Source organism: Odocoileus virginianus, chromosome 9 (assembly GCF_023699985.2).
Source record: "Odocoileus virginianus isolate 20LAN1187 ecotype Illinois chromosome 9, Ovbor_1.2, whole genome shotgun sequence".
Taxonomy (NCBI): domain Eukaryota; kingdom Metazoa; phylum Chordata; class Mammalia; order Artiodactyla; family Cervidae; genus Odocoileus; species Odocoileus virginianus.
The window spans coordinates 65,943,744-65,961,110 of record NC_069682.1 but is presented as its reverse complement, the minus strand read 5'-3'; positions in this window follow the sequence as shown (position 1 = coordinate 65,961,110).

The window sequence follows — 17,367 nt, the reverse complement described above, 5'->3', positions numbered from 1 at the left end:
AAAAGAAAACAACTGAACAAGTAATGTACTAATGCAATATCAAATAGAGCTTGCCAAAATAGATGAAAAGTGAAAGTCCTCCATGATCCACCACTCCCATTCCTTCCTTTCCCCCCAGAAGTAACTCTTCATCAGAACTTGGTGTCCTAGCCTTCCAGATCATTTTTATGCATTTGTCTATATGTCCCGATACCTAAGTAGATTTAGGGATAATTTTACTTGGGCAAATAGACTGAGCTATATATACAGTTCTGTCGCTGGCTTTGATATTCAACAAGGTATCTCTCCTTGTTTTCTCATATTTCCATGTCAGCACATAAAATTCCCCTTCGTTATCTTTATTTGCTATGATAGTTTGATAGATAATTAGATCGTTGACAATTTTTCATTATTACAAGCTTGGTTGCAATAAACACTCCTAGTTCTTAGATCTCTGCACGAGAGCTTCAAGGTTTCTGCAGGATCAACAGATATCTCAAAGGGGAATTGTTGAAGTAATTTTCCACTTAGGGAAACTGAGGTCCAGAGATGGAGTTTATTGAGTTTACATAACATGTTAGGGGCAGAACTGGGATGAGATGTGAAGGGTTCCAGGTGCCTGGTCAGCCTCCCCCTGACACCATCCTCACTGGGACTGTGAACCTAGACACACCTAATCCACTCCCAAGGGCTGTGGGATTTCAGACTCTGTATTGAGAAGACCAGAACAAAAGTTCAAAGGCAAAGAAGAGTGTAGCAATTTTAGCATCAGGAGGAAAAAGATGAGGTGGTCAGAAAGGTGTCCAGCAGAGGATAAGGGAAGGAGCATTGAGCTTAGAATTTAAATCCTCCAATTCTAGTCCTGGCTCCCCACTCCCCGACCTCCCCCAGCTAACCTGAGTCATTTCACATGACTGAGCCTCTGGGGTTTTTGCTTCAAGACAGATGAAATTTCTACCTTCCAGGTTTATTATGAGAGCAGAACCAAGGGTCGGTTGACAACATGATAAGATTGCCGAGCTTGAGTTCAGCTGTGTGACATTGTTTGATCCTCACAAGTCTATGCGGTCAGTCCCACTTTTGTCCCCATTTTATAATGGGGACAACCTTCAGGTAAGGCACAAGAGTAAATCCTTGCCCAAGGTCACCCAACTAGCAAATGACAGGCCCAGGTGCTGAAGCCAGGCCACCTGGCTCTAGAGCTCAAACTCCCAGCCCTACGAGAGGTGCTTGCAGCTCATGGGTGCCCCAACGTGGGCACAGAGTCCCCCAGAGTAGGCCCAGAGTAAAGACCAACTGCAATGTGCTCGGCCTCGGGGGTTCTGCAGCCCAGCCTGCCACATGGGCCTCTCCCCACGGCTGTCCAGTGTCGTAATTAACCAGCCCCGCAGAGGCTGCCTGTACCTGGGGCTGGCGGGGCCCTAATGGAAGCGCGCTGGCCATAATTGCCTCCATCCATCACCCTGGCCCTTGGAAGCGGGGACAGAGTCTGGCTGGAGATTTAAACAAGCTGTTTCTCTGCAGAAACAAGGGGCCAATGACACAGCCCGGCTTGTGTGGAGTTTGAATACGCAGTGCAGATCAAAGGACCAGGCAGTCTTTCTGGTCATAAAAGAAGGGGAGAGAGGAGGAGGAAGAGAAGAAATGGAGGGAGAGAGAGAGAGAGACAAAGATGAGAAAAATCAGAGATACAGAAAGATGATGAGCCTGGTAGAAGAGAGAGAAAGGCAACGTGTCAGGGAAGTGCCTCTCAAACTGGACCCTTTTGGGGATAGAGTGATGGGGTGGGAGGGGGATAATGTGTATGTGTAAGAGATGTGAGTTCGATCCCTAAGCCAGGAAGATCCCCTGGAGGAGGGCAGGGCGACCTATCCCCATATTCTTGCCTGGAGAATCCCATGGACAGAGAAGCCTGGCGGACTATGGTCCATAGGGTCACAAAGAATCAGGCTCAATTGAAGCAATTATGCACACACACATGCATGTATATGTATATATATTATATGTATGTTTCATATATAAGCAAACACCTATATACCTATATTTATGTGTTCTTATTTTGATGATACTTTAAGCAAATAAGTATAATCACATTCTGTGTGATCATATTCTGAATTATTCCACCTACAACTCTGGAGCAGAGTATTGCCAAAGAATTTAACTGCCCAATCCCCTCCCCATCCCTACCCCAATCTCCGCCCCCCCCCAACCGCAGCCCTCCCTCCTCCAGCCTGGGAAATAATGATAAGAACCCTTCCTTTTTCAAGTGAGTGTGGACACTAAGATAATATATATAAAGTACAGAGAACATGATCCTTAAGCATCTGCCATTATTACTATTCCTATTTACAAGATGTTCATAAAGAATAGTTATCCATGCAGGTCAAGAGAGTGTATTTAGAGGAAGCCACTGTGAGCCGGGCTTTGAAGAATGAAGAGATCACCAGGGCAAAAAGGAAAGGAGTCAGCTTTTCAAGTAGAAGGAAGGAGGTCCTTGAAACAGGAGTGGTCAGATGTGCTCCAGAACAGCTGGAATATTGAAAATGAGGGGCGGGTTGTGGAAGATGAGGTGAAGGAGGTCAGCATGAACCAGACTCAGAAGCTCTGGCTTTATATCCTTGGCTGTGGGAGCCAGAGGCTTCCCCAGGCCCAGAAAGCTCTCCCCACATTCACCATGTTAGCAAGTAGGCGAACTGCCATGGAAGACAAAAAGAAAGGCATTAAATAATAGTAGCATTCCTTTTAGAGCTTCCCAGGGGCTTCCTGGAGGCTCAGACAGTAAAGAATCTGCCTGCAATGCAGGAGACCTGGGCTTGATCCCAGGGTTGGGAAGATCCCGTGGAGAAGGGAATGGTACCCACTCCAGTATTCTTGCCTGGATAATTCCATGGACAGGAGAGCTGGGTGGACTACAGTCCATGGGGTTGCAAACAGTCGGACATGAACGAGCAGACACACAGGGGCACCGGTCCTTTTAGAAGTTTCTGTCGCTATAAACAGGAGTCAAGTTGTACAATTTGCACTTTACCCAGAACACATGGGGTCTTCCATTCTCCCTACCCATCATAGGCAGTCACTTATGCTGCAATAAGATGGGATAGTCACTTAGGCTGTGTTTACCACATTTAGAGACAAAAAGGGACTTTGGTTGAGTATCATGTAAAAACAAGTGTGAGGAAGACACTGCCATAATTCACCCCGACCCATATTTTTCTCTTCTTCCTGAGGATACGACGAGATTGCATTTCTCACTGTAGCAATTAAGTGTAGCTACGCACAGCAGACACGGTCCACGCTTTGTCCCATCCTAGCGGATTCCATCCGCTTTCCCTGAACATCTACCCTCCTGTTTCTGAGCACTCCAACTCCAAGGGTTTGGCCCTGCAACTTTCTTTTGAGGATGGTCCTTAGCTAACGGAGCCCTGTACTTGCAGAGAGTCAGAAAAGGTGGGAGTTCCCCCGTTCCTAGAAGAGCCCTTAGCCAATGTGTGAAAGCCTGGAGCCCTTGCCTGAAAGTGGGACCTGCTCTCAGGGGTAATTCACACTCACGGATTCATAATTCACGGATCATGCCAATTTGGGGTGGGGGGTGGGGGTTGTCTGAACTTATGTCCACACTCGCCCTCTTTTCCTTCCCTTTCCAGTCCTGGCTACTTCTTTATTGGTTTCTCCTGGGAAACACTTGGGACATCCCTCATTTGTATCTGACTCTTTATGACCCCATGGACTGTAGCCTGCCAGGCTCCTCTGTACATGAATCTCTCCAGGCAAGAGTACTGGAGTGGGTTGCCATTCCCTTCTCCAAGGTATCTTCCTGACCCAGTGATCGAACCCGGGTCTCCTGCATTGCAGGCAGATTCTTTACCATCTGGGCCACCAGGGCAGCCCTCCTGAAGAGATCACCTGCGCATGAATCCTCGCTGAGAGCCTGCTTCTGGGGACCCCAGACTAAGCCACTTCGTGACTGAATGGAGTAAGACTTCACATGTGCTTCTGTCCGCTCTTTTCCCAACAAGCTGATGAGAATAGAAATAACCTAGAGGGTCACCTTAGAAGACACTTAGAGTAAGTCCCCTACACACGAACAAGTTCCATTCCGAGAGTAATTTCCTAAGTCCAGTTTGTTTGTAAGTCCAACAAAGCTAGCCTAGATACCCAACTAACACAGTCAGCTATGCAGTACTACACTGTAACAGTGAAACACAGCAGACCCTATAGCCCTTGCCCGCCCCTGCCCCATGCCTTCTGCCTGCCTTTTGCTTGTGGAAAACTGTAGTCAAAGGATAAGTTTAATCAGAGAAGTGAGAAATGGGGAAACAAAGGAAAACAGTCAGAGGAGACTAAATAATAACAATACATCATGAAGCATAGTTAAAGACCTTTAGTTCTTTCTCAAGGGCTACAGATAATATTCTGAGCCATATCCTATGAGCTGTCTTATAGATACTGAAACCCCAGGTGGAGAAGTTAGCTACATGGTGGCCAGACTGTAGCCAGGACATGAGCTGCCTCAATCAGAGAAGTGGCCACAAAAAAATGGGAAAGAATGGACCCTGAAACTGAAAATTAACTGTATCGAAAACAATCAAGATGGTGCTGGTCAGACCATTGACGACCAGTTTGAAGATGACTGTGCTGTTTCTGCATGTAGCCCACCTCTACCACTCTGTCTATAAAAGCTCTCACCTCCTGTTTGGAGGGGCGGGCAGCGGGAGGAGTCGGCCTTTAGACAGATGTCTGCCACCCTCCCCACTCCCGACTTGCCGGCATTTGAAATAAAGCAAACTTTCCTTGCCACCGACCTGGTTTGTTTACTTGGTTTTGAGCAGCAAGCAGCTGGGCCCCACATACCTTTTGGTAACAATAGGTGTATTATACTTTTCACGCAAACAATATGTAAATAAAAAACAAAATATAAAACAATTTTAATCTTACAGTATAGTACCGTGAAAAGTACAATAGTAGGTATAACAGATGGCATCCCGGGACTGGCATGCACTTTTGCATCTTCGAAAGTTCGCAGCTTGAAGGTTCCTGATAGAGATCTTACTGTGTCAATGATGACAGAACCTCCAACAGCCTGGATCCTGAAATACTGCTTGCAAGAAAGATTTGTGCCAACCAGGAACGTGACGCTGGACTGGGAAGTGAGATGGGAGCCTCTCCTGTGCTCTACCACTCAAATATTTGTATTTACTTATGGTGGCTCAGGTCACCCACACTAAAAGAGAAAGTGACTTTATTTGAGCCCTTGGTGAAAATCTAGAGTGGCTGAAAGGCCATTCAGGAAGCCATTTCCACCCCCAGGTAGGGCCCCCATGAGACTAAACAAGCTGAGTCTGTGAGCTGGGACACCTGATGAAAAAGACAGGATTTAAGGCCTCTTCCATCAGGATCAGAACTCCTGGAAGACAGCTCTGCATAAACTCCCAAGCACCTGGGATTCTGTTGAAAGGTGGCCCTTTACAAAGCAATTCACACTGTTTCCATGTAATAAGAGCAAAAACTATTATTAATATATAACTGTTCACAGTTGCCTATTCTCCCTCTGGATTCTAAGGGAACATGATTCTTGCTGCCTGGAAAGATCCCTAAGATCCCTTTCTTGAGAAGAATCTGGATAGTAGGCCAGCAAATGAAAATATTCATAGTCAGAGAGGATAGAACAGTATACAGAAAAAAGAACCAGGACAGGATCCCTGGAAGGTCAGAAAGAGAAACAGGGCAGCCATGTGAGCTGGGTAATAGAGAGAATTGAAGAGTTTGGATGGAAGTATAGAAAAGAAAGTTTACCAGGAGCAGCTGCCATCTCAGTAGAAGATGATAATAACAGCAATGATCTGGAGAGAGGAATTATTGTAAAGAATTTTCTGCAATAAAGATGCCCCCCAGGGACTTCTCTGGAGGTGGTTCAGTGTCTAAGATGCTGCACTCCCAATGCAGGAGGCCCTGGGTTTGATCTCTGGTCAGGAAACTAGATTCCACATGCCACAATTAAGACTTCGCCAGCCACAACTAACGACCCCGAATGCCCCAGTGAAGATCAAAGATCCTGTGTGCTGAAACAAAGACTCACTGCAGCCAAATAAATAAATAGACAAAAAAAACTTGCCAAATTAAAAAACAAAGAGGTGTCTTTCATTATTGGTATTTCCGTAAAAGACCAAGTATAGACTTGAAATACTCATGATTAATATTTGGTTCCCAGGTTGTTTCTGGGAAGCCAACATCATGAAAGACTGGCCTATTTGGAACCTTGGAATAAGTTAGGATCATAATTCTAACTACTTTCAGGGGTCTCCAGGATTTTGCAGAGAAGTCCAGAATACCTTTCACCTCTGCAATCCCATAATTTTAGACACATTTAAAATATCCTAACTACCCCCGCCCCCAGATTTCTCAAATGTCTGCCATGAAAACTAACCACCACCATTTGCCATTCTATTCTGTGCTCCCCTGGCTATTTGCCTGTGCCTCTAGCACCTGGTTTCATTACCTGTGAGTCAGGTTAACTGATAATGCGTTTGATTTTTCAACTTGATTGTAAAATCTTTGAGGATGGGTTTTGGCTTTTTATCCTCACAGCATCTGTCTTACACTCAGTAAATGTAAAGACTTCTGTCTTGTTCATCCCTCTCTCTCTCCAGCACTTCCAAGATTATCTGATTGATGGCAGAGGTTTAGAAAATGTTTGTTGAATGAATATGTGAAATAATCAATCAATCATATCTATCAAATTTGAGTTGATAACAATCATGGTCTCCAGATTTAGCAGATCATAACATTGCCTCATTGCTACTCAAGTGTTCCCACTAACATGCACCTTTGCAATCAAATTTTCCTTGTGCTGACAGGTGGGACCTGCCTTAAATCCTCAGCAGGTGAGAAAGATAAAGATTGGGAAGTGAAGCCAGAGCTGAAACATACCACATCTACTTCCTGGATTGCTGGAAAAGCCCCAATTACAAATATCAAAAAGGGCACAAATACCCTCTTTGCCAAATGAAAATCTAGCATCTGTATTGAAGTGAAAGTTGCTCAGTCATGCCCAACTCTTTGCAACCCCATGGACTATACAGTCCATGAAATTCTCCAGGCCAGCATACTGGAGTGGGTAGCCTTTCCCTTCTCCAGAGGATCTTCTCAACCCAGGGATCGAACCCAGGTCTCCCACATTGCAGGAGGAGTCTTTACCAGCTGAGCCACAAGGGAAGCCCATCATCTGTATTATTGGTTCACAAAATATATGCTCCTTGCTTCATGGAAGAGGCAAAACTTGGAGCCTCTAATTGTACATACCCACTCTGGTTGCCAGCTTAATAGAGATCATTGTACATTACGGGCCCAGTGCCAACACATGGTGATAGCTCTAAGAATGCTTGACTCCTTCCTGGCTGATGGCACAGACACAGATAAAGGTAAAAAAAGGAAAATTCATTCTGATATTTTCTGGACAATATAAGAAGGAAGGAGCTATGTGTCTTTTACATTCTTTAAGTTCATCTAAGGAAAGAACAAGGCCATGTGCAAACTCACTGGCTAAAATTAAGTCTCCTCCATAGCTCTTCACAATTTCTTTGTGAGTTAGTGTTTGAGACATCGTGTTGACAAGGGGAGAGGGTAGGAGACTGATTCTATTATGCTGTAAACCTACCTCCACAAATAAGGACAAAATGATAGCTTTGTCCACCTATCCTAAGGACAATTTACAATTACGGCTCAATTTGTCACAGAAGAGAAACATGCTATTTATTTGTTATTTTTATTTTTTTTAAGGCAAGAGTGGGAGACATTTACATGGCTAATGAGGACCAAAAGTGAAATCACTTTTATGAGAACAGAGAGAGGACCAGACTTCATTTTTGGTAATTTCCTTCCAATTGAGATGTTGCTGATAATGCTGGACAGTGTCCAGCTTTGAAATGGCCCTAATCATAGTCCAAATGCTATGTAACAATCTCTTGAGAAATATCATACCCACTCAGGTGATCTTATGCCTGAGTGAAGAATATAATTGTTACTCTAAAAAATATTTGGTGTGTTACAATTATATGGTATGTCAAAACACAGCATTGTCTCAATGATAGTTAAATTTTCATGGATTTTTTTACCCTCTTTCACAATATTTAAATAATTTGACTGTGAGACTAAACCATTTTAAAAGGTAAGTTTACGCACAGCATTTACAGCCCTTCATACGAGATCCACATCCAAAGGTCTGAATTCTCTTTTAGAAACTCATCATTTATGTTAGAAAAAAAGAAGAGAGAGAAACATGCATCAACAATGTAGATGATTTTAATTCAAAATTGCTCTTGAATTAAATTATTGGGATATTTCTGAGGGGAAAAAAATCCAGGGACCAGAATGACCTGGATAATTACCTTCATTATTTAAGTCATTCTGCTAAATCTGTCCTAAATTACTGGCCTTCGAAAGCTTTTGAAGGGAGTAGTTCAGAAAATCAAAACACTCAGTATCTTTAATATTTTTCCACTGGATTCACAGGCCCATGTGATAGTCAAGGGCAAGAACTTATTTAGACAACCAAAAAATATATATATCTTAGACCCAGGAGAGACCTCATCCTCCACAGTTCTGCAGAAACTTACAACTTACAAAAAAATACTAGCAAGAACATTGTATCTTTTGATCCTAGCAATCACTGTGGGAAACATGGACCATAATCTCCATGTTCACAGATGAGAAAAGAGAGATTCAGAGAGGAAAATATTTTGTTCAAGGTCACACAATAAGTAAATGACAAACTAGGACTGGACACCCCCCGCCCCGCTCTTCTAACTCGGCTAGGGCTCTTATCACACCTCTCGTACCCGTAAACTAAGTTAAGAGCAAGGGGGAGGACTTCCCTGGTGGACTAGTGGTTGTGAGTCCACCTGCCAATGCAGGGGACATGGGTTCGATCCCTGCTCTGGGAAGATTCCACGTGCCTCCGGGCAACTGTTAATAGGCCCATGTGGCACAACGACTGAGCCTGTGCTCCAGACCCCTTGCCCTGCAACAAGAGAAGCCACTGCAATGAGAAGCCCCTGCTCACCGCAACTAGAAAAAGCCCATGTGCAGCAATAAATAAACAGATAGATAGATGACTAAATAATCTTTTAAAAAAAGAGCATGGGGGAATATATATTGCCACCCTTATAACTGATAACTAGAATCCAGAATCAGTAAAGAAAGACAAACGAAGAACATAAAACTAGACAAGGAATGCAAATAATCAAGTCACAGAAGCAAAAACCCAAATACTTGGTAGATATAAAAAGAAAGCCAACCTTGCTAGTAAATGGAGAAAGGGAAGACAATTTTAAAAAGAATCAGGGTATGATTGAATGCTGATTAGATTTGTAAATTTTTAAAGTTTGGGTGGCATCAGTAATTGTTGAGGACATAGCAAATGCAATGTGTACATTATTGATGTATGAACTGGTATCACCCCTTTAGAGAACAGTCTAGCGACACTTAGTACACTTGAAGGTATGCATGCCACACAATAGAGCAATTCTACTCCTAAGTGTTTCGCCTGGAACTAGACTCACTGTGCCCAGGGAGATGCATTCAGTGTTCATTGCTGCAATTTATACGACAGAGAAAAGTGGAAACCACCTAAATATTTCTCAGTAGAAGAATAGATAAACTGTGATTATTCATACAACATGGAAAGTAAAAGGGTTAGCTTTTATGAAAATGGATAAATCTAAAGAACAGAATGTTAGGTGGGGGGGGGGGGGGGGGGGGGGGGGGCGGAAGCAAGTTGCAATTGATATGGACTGTAGGATACCAAATAGGTAAATCTTGAAAACACAAAAAACAGGAGGTTATACTGTTAATAGATTCATACATATGAATAGAAGTCCAAACACAGGAGAGGAAATGATACAGAGGCACTTCAGCAGTGTCTTTATCCCCGAGAGGGGAAGGCTGAAGAAGAGATGAGGAGGGCAGCTATTTCTGCAGTGTTCTATTTCTTTTTAAAAAATTCTGAAGCAAATATGGAAGAATGTGTAAGACTCACACCTGGATGTGTATTTTGCGTGTGTGTGTGTGTGTGTTTGAAATATCTCTTAACAGCAATGCACATTTTTGAAATATTTCTTAAAAGTTAAAAACGATGCATTTGAACCTCAGAGGGGCATCAAGGAAAGGAGGGGAGTGAAGGGTAAAGAAACTGACAATTCCTTAGGGATGGTCCATAAAAGGCTGTCTGGTAGCCAGATCCTAATAAAGAGGTCACAGGGCAAAGGAGCAAAGGAGTTAAGTAGATGACAATAATGCAAGCTATGCTTTCCTTTAAAGGAGAACGAGAGGATATGAAAGGATTCGAGGGTGTTGAATGGCTTCAGAAGAAAAGCTGAAGAGGGGCCGCCTGGGGAGAGGTAGGATCTGATCATCTGTACGCCTCTCTTAGATTGCTATGATATGCCATTGTTTCTATGGAGGTCTTCACGTTCACCAAATGTGCTGCCCAGGGTCTAAAAGTAGGCAAGTTTAGCACTTCAGAATTTTCAAGTTGCAGAAGATGCCGGGAACATTATTTTTCTATACAGTGGAATAACAACAGCAAAGTAGCAGCAGGCTCAAAGAGGTTAAGCGACTTGCTTGAAGTCACACAGAAGGGACCCCCAGCATCCTCACTTCCCCCTATACATGCTTCCTCCTGGGGTTCAAATAAGCCTTTTGCAAGTTGCCTACTTATTGCAACAGATCCCAAGCAATTCCAACATGGCTGTGGATACTTTTCTTTGTTTTTATTTTTCTCCCTGTGGCCAGAATAAAGCATTTTTAAAGTATGAGATACTGTTAACACCCAAAGTATTGAGTCAAGGAGCTTGGGCCTGAGTGTGTTTAGCAGATCTCCCAGGAAAGTAACTATGGTGTTTTCAGGGTGTGGTGGTAATTGGGCTCAGCTGACTCCAGGAAGCAAACTACTCTGGCAGGGACAAATGTGCTCTTGGTCCCCAGGGGAGGACCACCTGCTTCCTAACTGACAAGGAGTTCCAAGCACTGCATTCTCTCCATGATAAGAGCCCTTTCTGGAGCTGATGCCCTCTGCCTGCTGAGGAAGGCAAGCTGAGGCCCTGCCACCTGTTCAGCACATCACCTATGGCTTGACTCAGAGGTAGAAACTGGGATGTGGCTTCACCTTCGAATGGAGGGAATGCGGGTTTAGTCCCTGATCAGGTGGCTAAGATCCTGCATGCCTTGTGGCCAAAAAACCAAAACATTAAAAAAGTGGAAACAATATTGTAGCAAATTCAATAGTGGCTTTTAAAATGGTACCCACCAAAAAATAAAACCTTAAAAAAAGAAAACAACAACAACAACAAAAAAAACAAAGGTAGAAGCCATTCTTTCCAACAATTAGAGCTGCAGGTCTGCCAGTCTGCCGTGTAGGAGAGCAAAATTTGCCACCCTAAAATGACTCTATGCCATTTGGATTATTTCAAGCTGCAAATAATCAAGACTCAAAAGACTCAGGAGGAAACTTTGACCTTCCCCTTAACTGCCTAAGGAATTTAGATGGAGGTCCCTGGTGGCTCAGATGGTTAAAAGTCTGCCTGTAATGCAGGAGACCAGGGTTCGATCCCTGGGTCGGAAAGATCCCCTGGAGAAGGGAATGGCTACCCACTCCAGTATTCTGGCCTGGAGAATTCCATGGACAGAGGAGCCTGGCGGGCTACAGTCCATGAGGTCGCAAAGAGTCGGATACAACTCAGTGACTAACATTTTCTGTTCCCGGAATAAACCTATCACCAGAGATCTCTGCAAAGAAAATGGGTTAAGTGACGGGGGACACACAGCAGAGCCTAGAGATCAGAGTCCATCTGGGTCACACTGTCTCTGCAGAGCCGAGCAAACATTTGTTTACTAGATACTTCCTTTTTCAACTTCATGTAAACTGCCTTCCTCTCCTTCAATGTCCCAAACCCCTGCCTTTTGTCTTTGGCTGAGGATGACATGAAGGTGACGGTTTCAGCCATTTTGGTGAATTACTCAGTTTTCCTGGGTCTCTCCCAAGTACAAATGTGATCAAACTTTTGTTTGATTTCCATCTGTTAATCTGTCTTGTGTCAACTTAATTCTTAGACTGGTCAGTCTCTACAACAGGAGAGAAAAATCTCTTCCTGCCTGACAGCCTCTCCTAGATATTTAGTCTTGTCTAATGAGATGGGTTTCATCTGAGCATCAGTGAGGCTGATTGCACCATTAGGAAGAAAATCAGGACTTAAATCAGAAAACTCAAGGTAAAAAATAACCATTCACAGCAGCAGCAACAAAAAATCCTCCTGCATTTTTTTTTAATCTTGTCAAGGAGCTCTAAAACTCAACTGAAACAAATAATCCTCCTGTTGGTGTGGGTTTTGTTTTTTTTTTAATTTTGTCTAGGCATTTTGTGTCCAGGAATTGCAAAGAGCCGAGAACACTGTAGGAGAAATAAAGAGCTTGGCATCTTAGTTCTGTCTCTGACGTGGACAAGAAACTGCATGAGCCTGGACTCATGCTAGTGATTCCCCTCAGAACCACACAGAGCAAGACAGGAGGGAAAGAGGAAGCAGATGCTGGGTAAACAGCAGTATCTACTACAGTGCTTCTCAGCTGGGAACCCCATTTTACAGGTGAGAAAGCTGAGGCTTAGACTAAGTAGCCTGCCCAAGGTCATATTTTAGAAAGTGGCCAAATCACACCTAAATCTGGTCAGATCTAGTGCCCAGAGCTGTAGTTTTTCCTCATTTCTGGTTAAAAAAACAATGCATGCACATATGTTTTAAGAATGTGGACAGCACTTTAGAAAATGAGAATAAAATAAAAATCATCATCATGAAGAAATAATCGCTGTCAAAATTTTGGTGTGTTTTGTTCTAGGCTCATTTCTCCGGATCAATGGTAGATCTTTGGTATGTGCTATTTTATCATCTACAGTCTTCTCCAAAGATCTACCATTGATTGGGTTGGTCAAAAATTTGTTTGGGTTTTTCTGTACTATGTCATGGAAAACCCCAATGAACTTTTTGGCCAACCCAATACACCCAAGGGCCATGACTATAGTGAGGCCTGCCCAGGTCATCTTTATAAACCAGACAGCTGATCGCCCAGCTGCTGTGACTCTGGCTGCCAACAGTTCACAACTGCCCCCACCCGAGACACTTGGCAGGTTCTGCCCTCTTTCAGGCCCTAGTTGAGTTATAAAATCTCAGCCCCCCCCCCCCCCCTCAAGACAGAAAAACTCTAGGGTCCCATTTATGTTCAAACTTCCCGAGGAATTGAGATGAAGCTAGATTTCAGCTTGAAAGGGCATCTTTGACTTCTTTTCCTCCCTTGTCCAGCTATTTTCACCTCCTTTGAAGTGTCCTTCTACTTAGCACTCACACAAAACTTCTCATCTCGGCTCTGATGGTAAGGAACCCAGCAGAAGAGAAGGACTGAGAAAGTTTTACCTGTGCTAAGGCCTGGGTTGTAATCATCTACTCTTTGAAGGCAGAATGGACCATTTAACTGCTGGCTAAGCCTGGTCAACCACCAGCATTCACATTTCAACCTGGTTTTATGGTTTTCTGTTCCTTTTGACCCTTGCAATAACTCACATGAAGTGCTAAGAGCCGTGTTTCCTGGTTTAAAAAGCCAATTACTTTATACATTTCTATAGCCATGTATTTATAGAATCATTAAGGTCCTGAAGAAAAACATGCATTATTCAGTTAAATTTTATTGCATTTTTATGGGGGAAAATATATGCTGTAGTAGAAGTCTTAATTTAAAGATTCATGAAGATTTTGAACTTATTGATTATCATATTGCCTCCATGCTAAGATATACAATTTAATGTTTTTGAAATTCTTAGAATCAATGAATATATTTAGTGAATGTTTTTTCTCCCATCCACTCTCCTGAAAATTTATTAATATTTTCTTTTTATTCATCCACATGAATTCCAGAATCACCTCATCGGATTCCAAGACATTGCTCACTGCCTTCTTCCGGGAATAAAATTTATAATAAAATTAACTCAAACCCATAAGTTAATTTTGGAGAAAAAAAATGACATCTTTATAACATCAAGTATTCTCAAGCAGTATATGGTATGCCTCCCTCCTTATTCAAGGTTTCATTTATTTCTCCCAATTGATCCCTGTCATCCTCTCCATGAATATTCTGTACAAATTTTATTAAAGTTAGTATTTTATATTTACATTGCTAATGGACTCTTAAGTTTTCCATAGTATTTTCTAACTGGTAATGTTAGTATATGTACATTCTATTTCTAACATTTCTTGAACATTCGATTACCTTGTGGATCTATCTTACTGCTACTATTAGTGTTTCCGTTGATCCTTTGGGGTAAGCTGTACAGATAATTGTATCACTTGCAAATGAAGATAATGTCTCTTTTTTCCATTGTTATGCATTTTATTTCTGATTCATGTCTTACTACATTGGCTAGAAATTCCATAAAAATTTTAAATAGAGATCAAAGAAATCATTGGCCATGACTCAGATATTTCACCATTAAGCATGAAATTGAGTGCTTAATATATTTTTCAGCATATTATATCAAATGTGTCTACCCTAAGTAATTGAAGGATTTTCATCAATAATGGGTCTGAGCATTATAAAATGCAACTTTAAGCATTTATTAAATCAAACTCAAGAGGATGTGTGGAATCATCTTACACTTTTGCAGTAAGCCAGACCTGGTGCTGAATGTCAGCCCTAGTGCTAACTGTGGCCTTGACCAATCTAACTTCTTCCTGCTTCAATTTCTTTAGCTATTAAATGATGATAATATAACTCATAAGGTTATGTGATCACTAATCAATCTAGTTTGTAGGAAGCGTCTAACACACTGATGACCCCATGATAAATGTTCCATTACTCAGAATTTCCAAAGTAACTCTTCCTTGGTCCTGGCATAGCATGCATTTAATACTCAAATGGATTTAATTTACCGCCAGTTTATTTAGAATTGTTGCTTCCATCTTTGTCACAGTATGTCACATGGAAGCATTCTATTTCCTCTGTGTTTGTATCATTTAGAAGACACCTATGCCTTAAAAGTTGGAAAGGATACATGTAAATTCCTTTTTATTGACATGTAACCTATATGCAGAAAATTGCATGAAGGAATACTTTCATAAATCCAACTGGATCCAAAGTGCCTGATGACTGATTTCCAATTTCAGCTCAGTGTCAATGGTCCTTGTGTGTTAGACACTGATTATGGGCCAGCGCTGTGCTAAGCATTTCATGTGTCCCATTTAATACGTTGGTCACAAAAACCCCATGAGAGGGAAATTACTCTCCCCATTTTATAAATGAGGAAAATGAGGCTGAAAGAGGTGAGTACTATCTTTAACCAAGTTATCAGTTACTGTATAACTGATAAAACAAGATAAGACTGGATCTAAAATAAAGCCGCTTCTACACTAAGCAATGGTGTCTTTGCTGAAATTAAGAAATCTCAATTGATCTAATTCTTTGTTCATTTTTGGTAATTCATATTTGCTTTCAAAATCATGTACTTGTCACATAATTTCAAATATATCAGAATTAAGTTGTCTGTAATAGACTATATAATTTTCTCATTCTCTACTTAATTCCTTTGTTAGTTCAATCCTAATTTTATGCATTTGTGCTAGCTTTCTCTTTTTCTAATTTGTAACTGCCAGAAGTTAATTTATTTTATTGTCATTTTGAAAAGTCAGCTCCTGGGTTTATTCATTTTTTTTCCTGTATTCTAGTTAATTTCTGATTTTATCTTTATTTCCTTTCTCCTTGTTTATTTGAATTAGTTTTGAATGTCTTTATTTTAATGCTTCATTCCTTTTAACTTTCTCTTGTTTAAATTGAAAATATTTAAGGTATAACTTTCCTTTGAATACAACTTTGTCCATTTTCTATACTTTTGTGAATGTAGGATTCTCATTTTTCTAATTTTCAAATAATGAATACGTGTAGTTTTTATGTTGTCTTGGACTTAAAAAATACAGAAATTTTTTTCAAGGACTTGGAATTTTTCACTGAGATTTTGTACTAATTTTAATTTCACTTCATTCTTATCAGAGAATTTAGTCAAAACCGTCTCTAATATTCAGATTGTGGGTTTTCTTTGTAAGCTAATATAGGTTAATTATGGTAAATGCTATGAACTATGAAAAACATTTTTTCTATCCATTTTCAAAGCACAAAATGCTTTGAATTTTAATGCACATCAATGAAGTCACAATCAACATTATGAATGCTCCACATTGCCAAAGACCATGGGTTAGTTTTCTTATTTTTGTTTGGCTTTTGTTTTCAGTTTGCTTTGGTGGGGCGGGGGCCACAGAGGGCGGTTCTGTGTTTATTGCCCCAACATCCGAAGGATAAAATACATACCTATCAGTAGTGACTTTGGATCATGCTGAAATGGGATTACCCACTACTCTTTGAATATCAGGGTTGTATACATGTGAGTTTTAAAAAGCCTTCTCAGAAACTCTGATATGATCTTCTGGATGTTTTATAGCATCTTGTTGAGAATCACTGAGTTAAATAAATTAGTGTCATAGCATTCTTGTGAATTTTACCTTTTATCAATGCAAAATAACTCCCTGTATCACAGTAACTGCATTTGCCTTGCACTCTATATTTTTTCCCTGATATTAATATTGTCACTCCTATTCTCAGCTTTATTTTTAACATTTTATCCTCTCTCTTTTATGTGAAGCTTTGACAAATAGCTATAATTGGCTTCTGGTGCATTTTGAAGCAAATCTGAGACAAATTGTCTTTTAATGAGGGAATTTCATCTGGTTCCATTGAATGTCATAGCTGATGTTTGGCTTTCACATATATAACTGATATATTTGACTTATATCAGTCAAATCAGCTTTTGACTTCATCAGTTCATTGTTGTAAAATGCTTCGAGTTGTATGGGCCCGTTCTGCGCCTCTTGGTCCTCATATGCATCCCTTACTCTTTTCTGCTTCGCTTTGTAACTCAGAGACGCTGACCTGTACAGGAGGCATGTCCTGAGTTCTCTGATTAGCTGGCTTCAGGCTAGGTTTGACCAGTAGGAGACAGTGGCAGAAGCAGCAGGAAAAAGTCAGGGTATTTTTCCCTCTTCTCGCTGCCTTGGATTCATCCCTTCTGTAGCCCCAACTCCTACTGGAAAGGCCCCCTGTGGTTGCATTTTCCACTAAGAGACATGCTTCTGGGCTTAGGCTACAGCCCGGCCTTATTCCACCCTTCTAGCACAAGAGTCCCATTCTCTGTCCATATACCCTCCTTTTTTTCCCCTTGAAGCCAATAAGGGTATGTGTTGGTTCACATAACTGAAAAGTCTAGGGGATAAAAGCCTCCAGGAACGGTTTGATCCAGGGGCACAAACA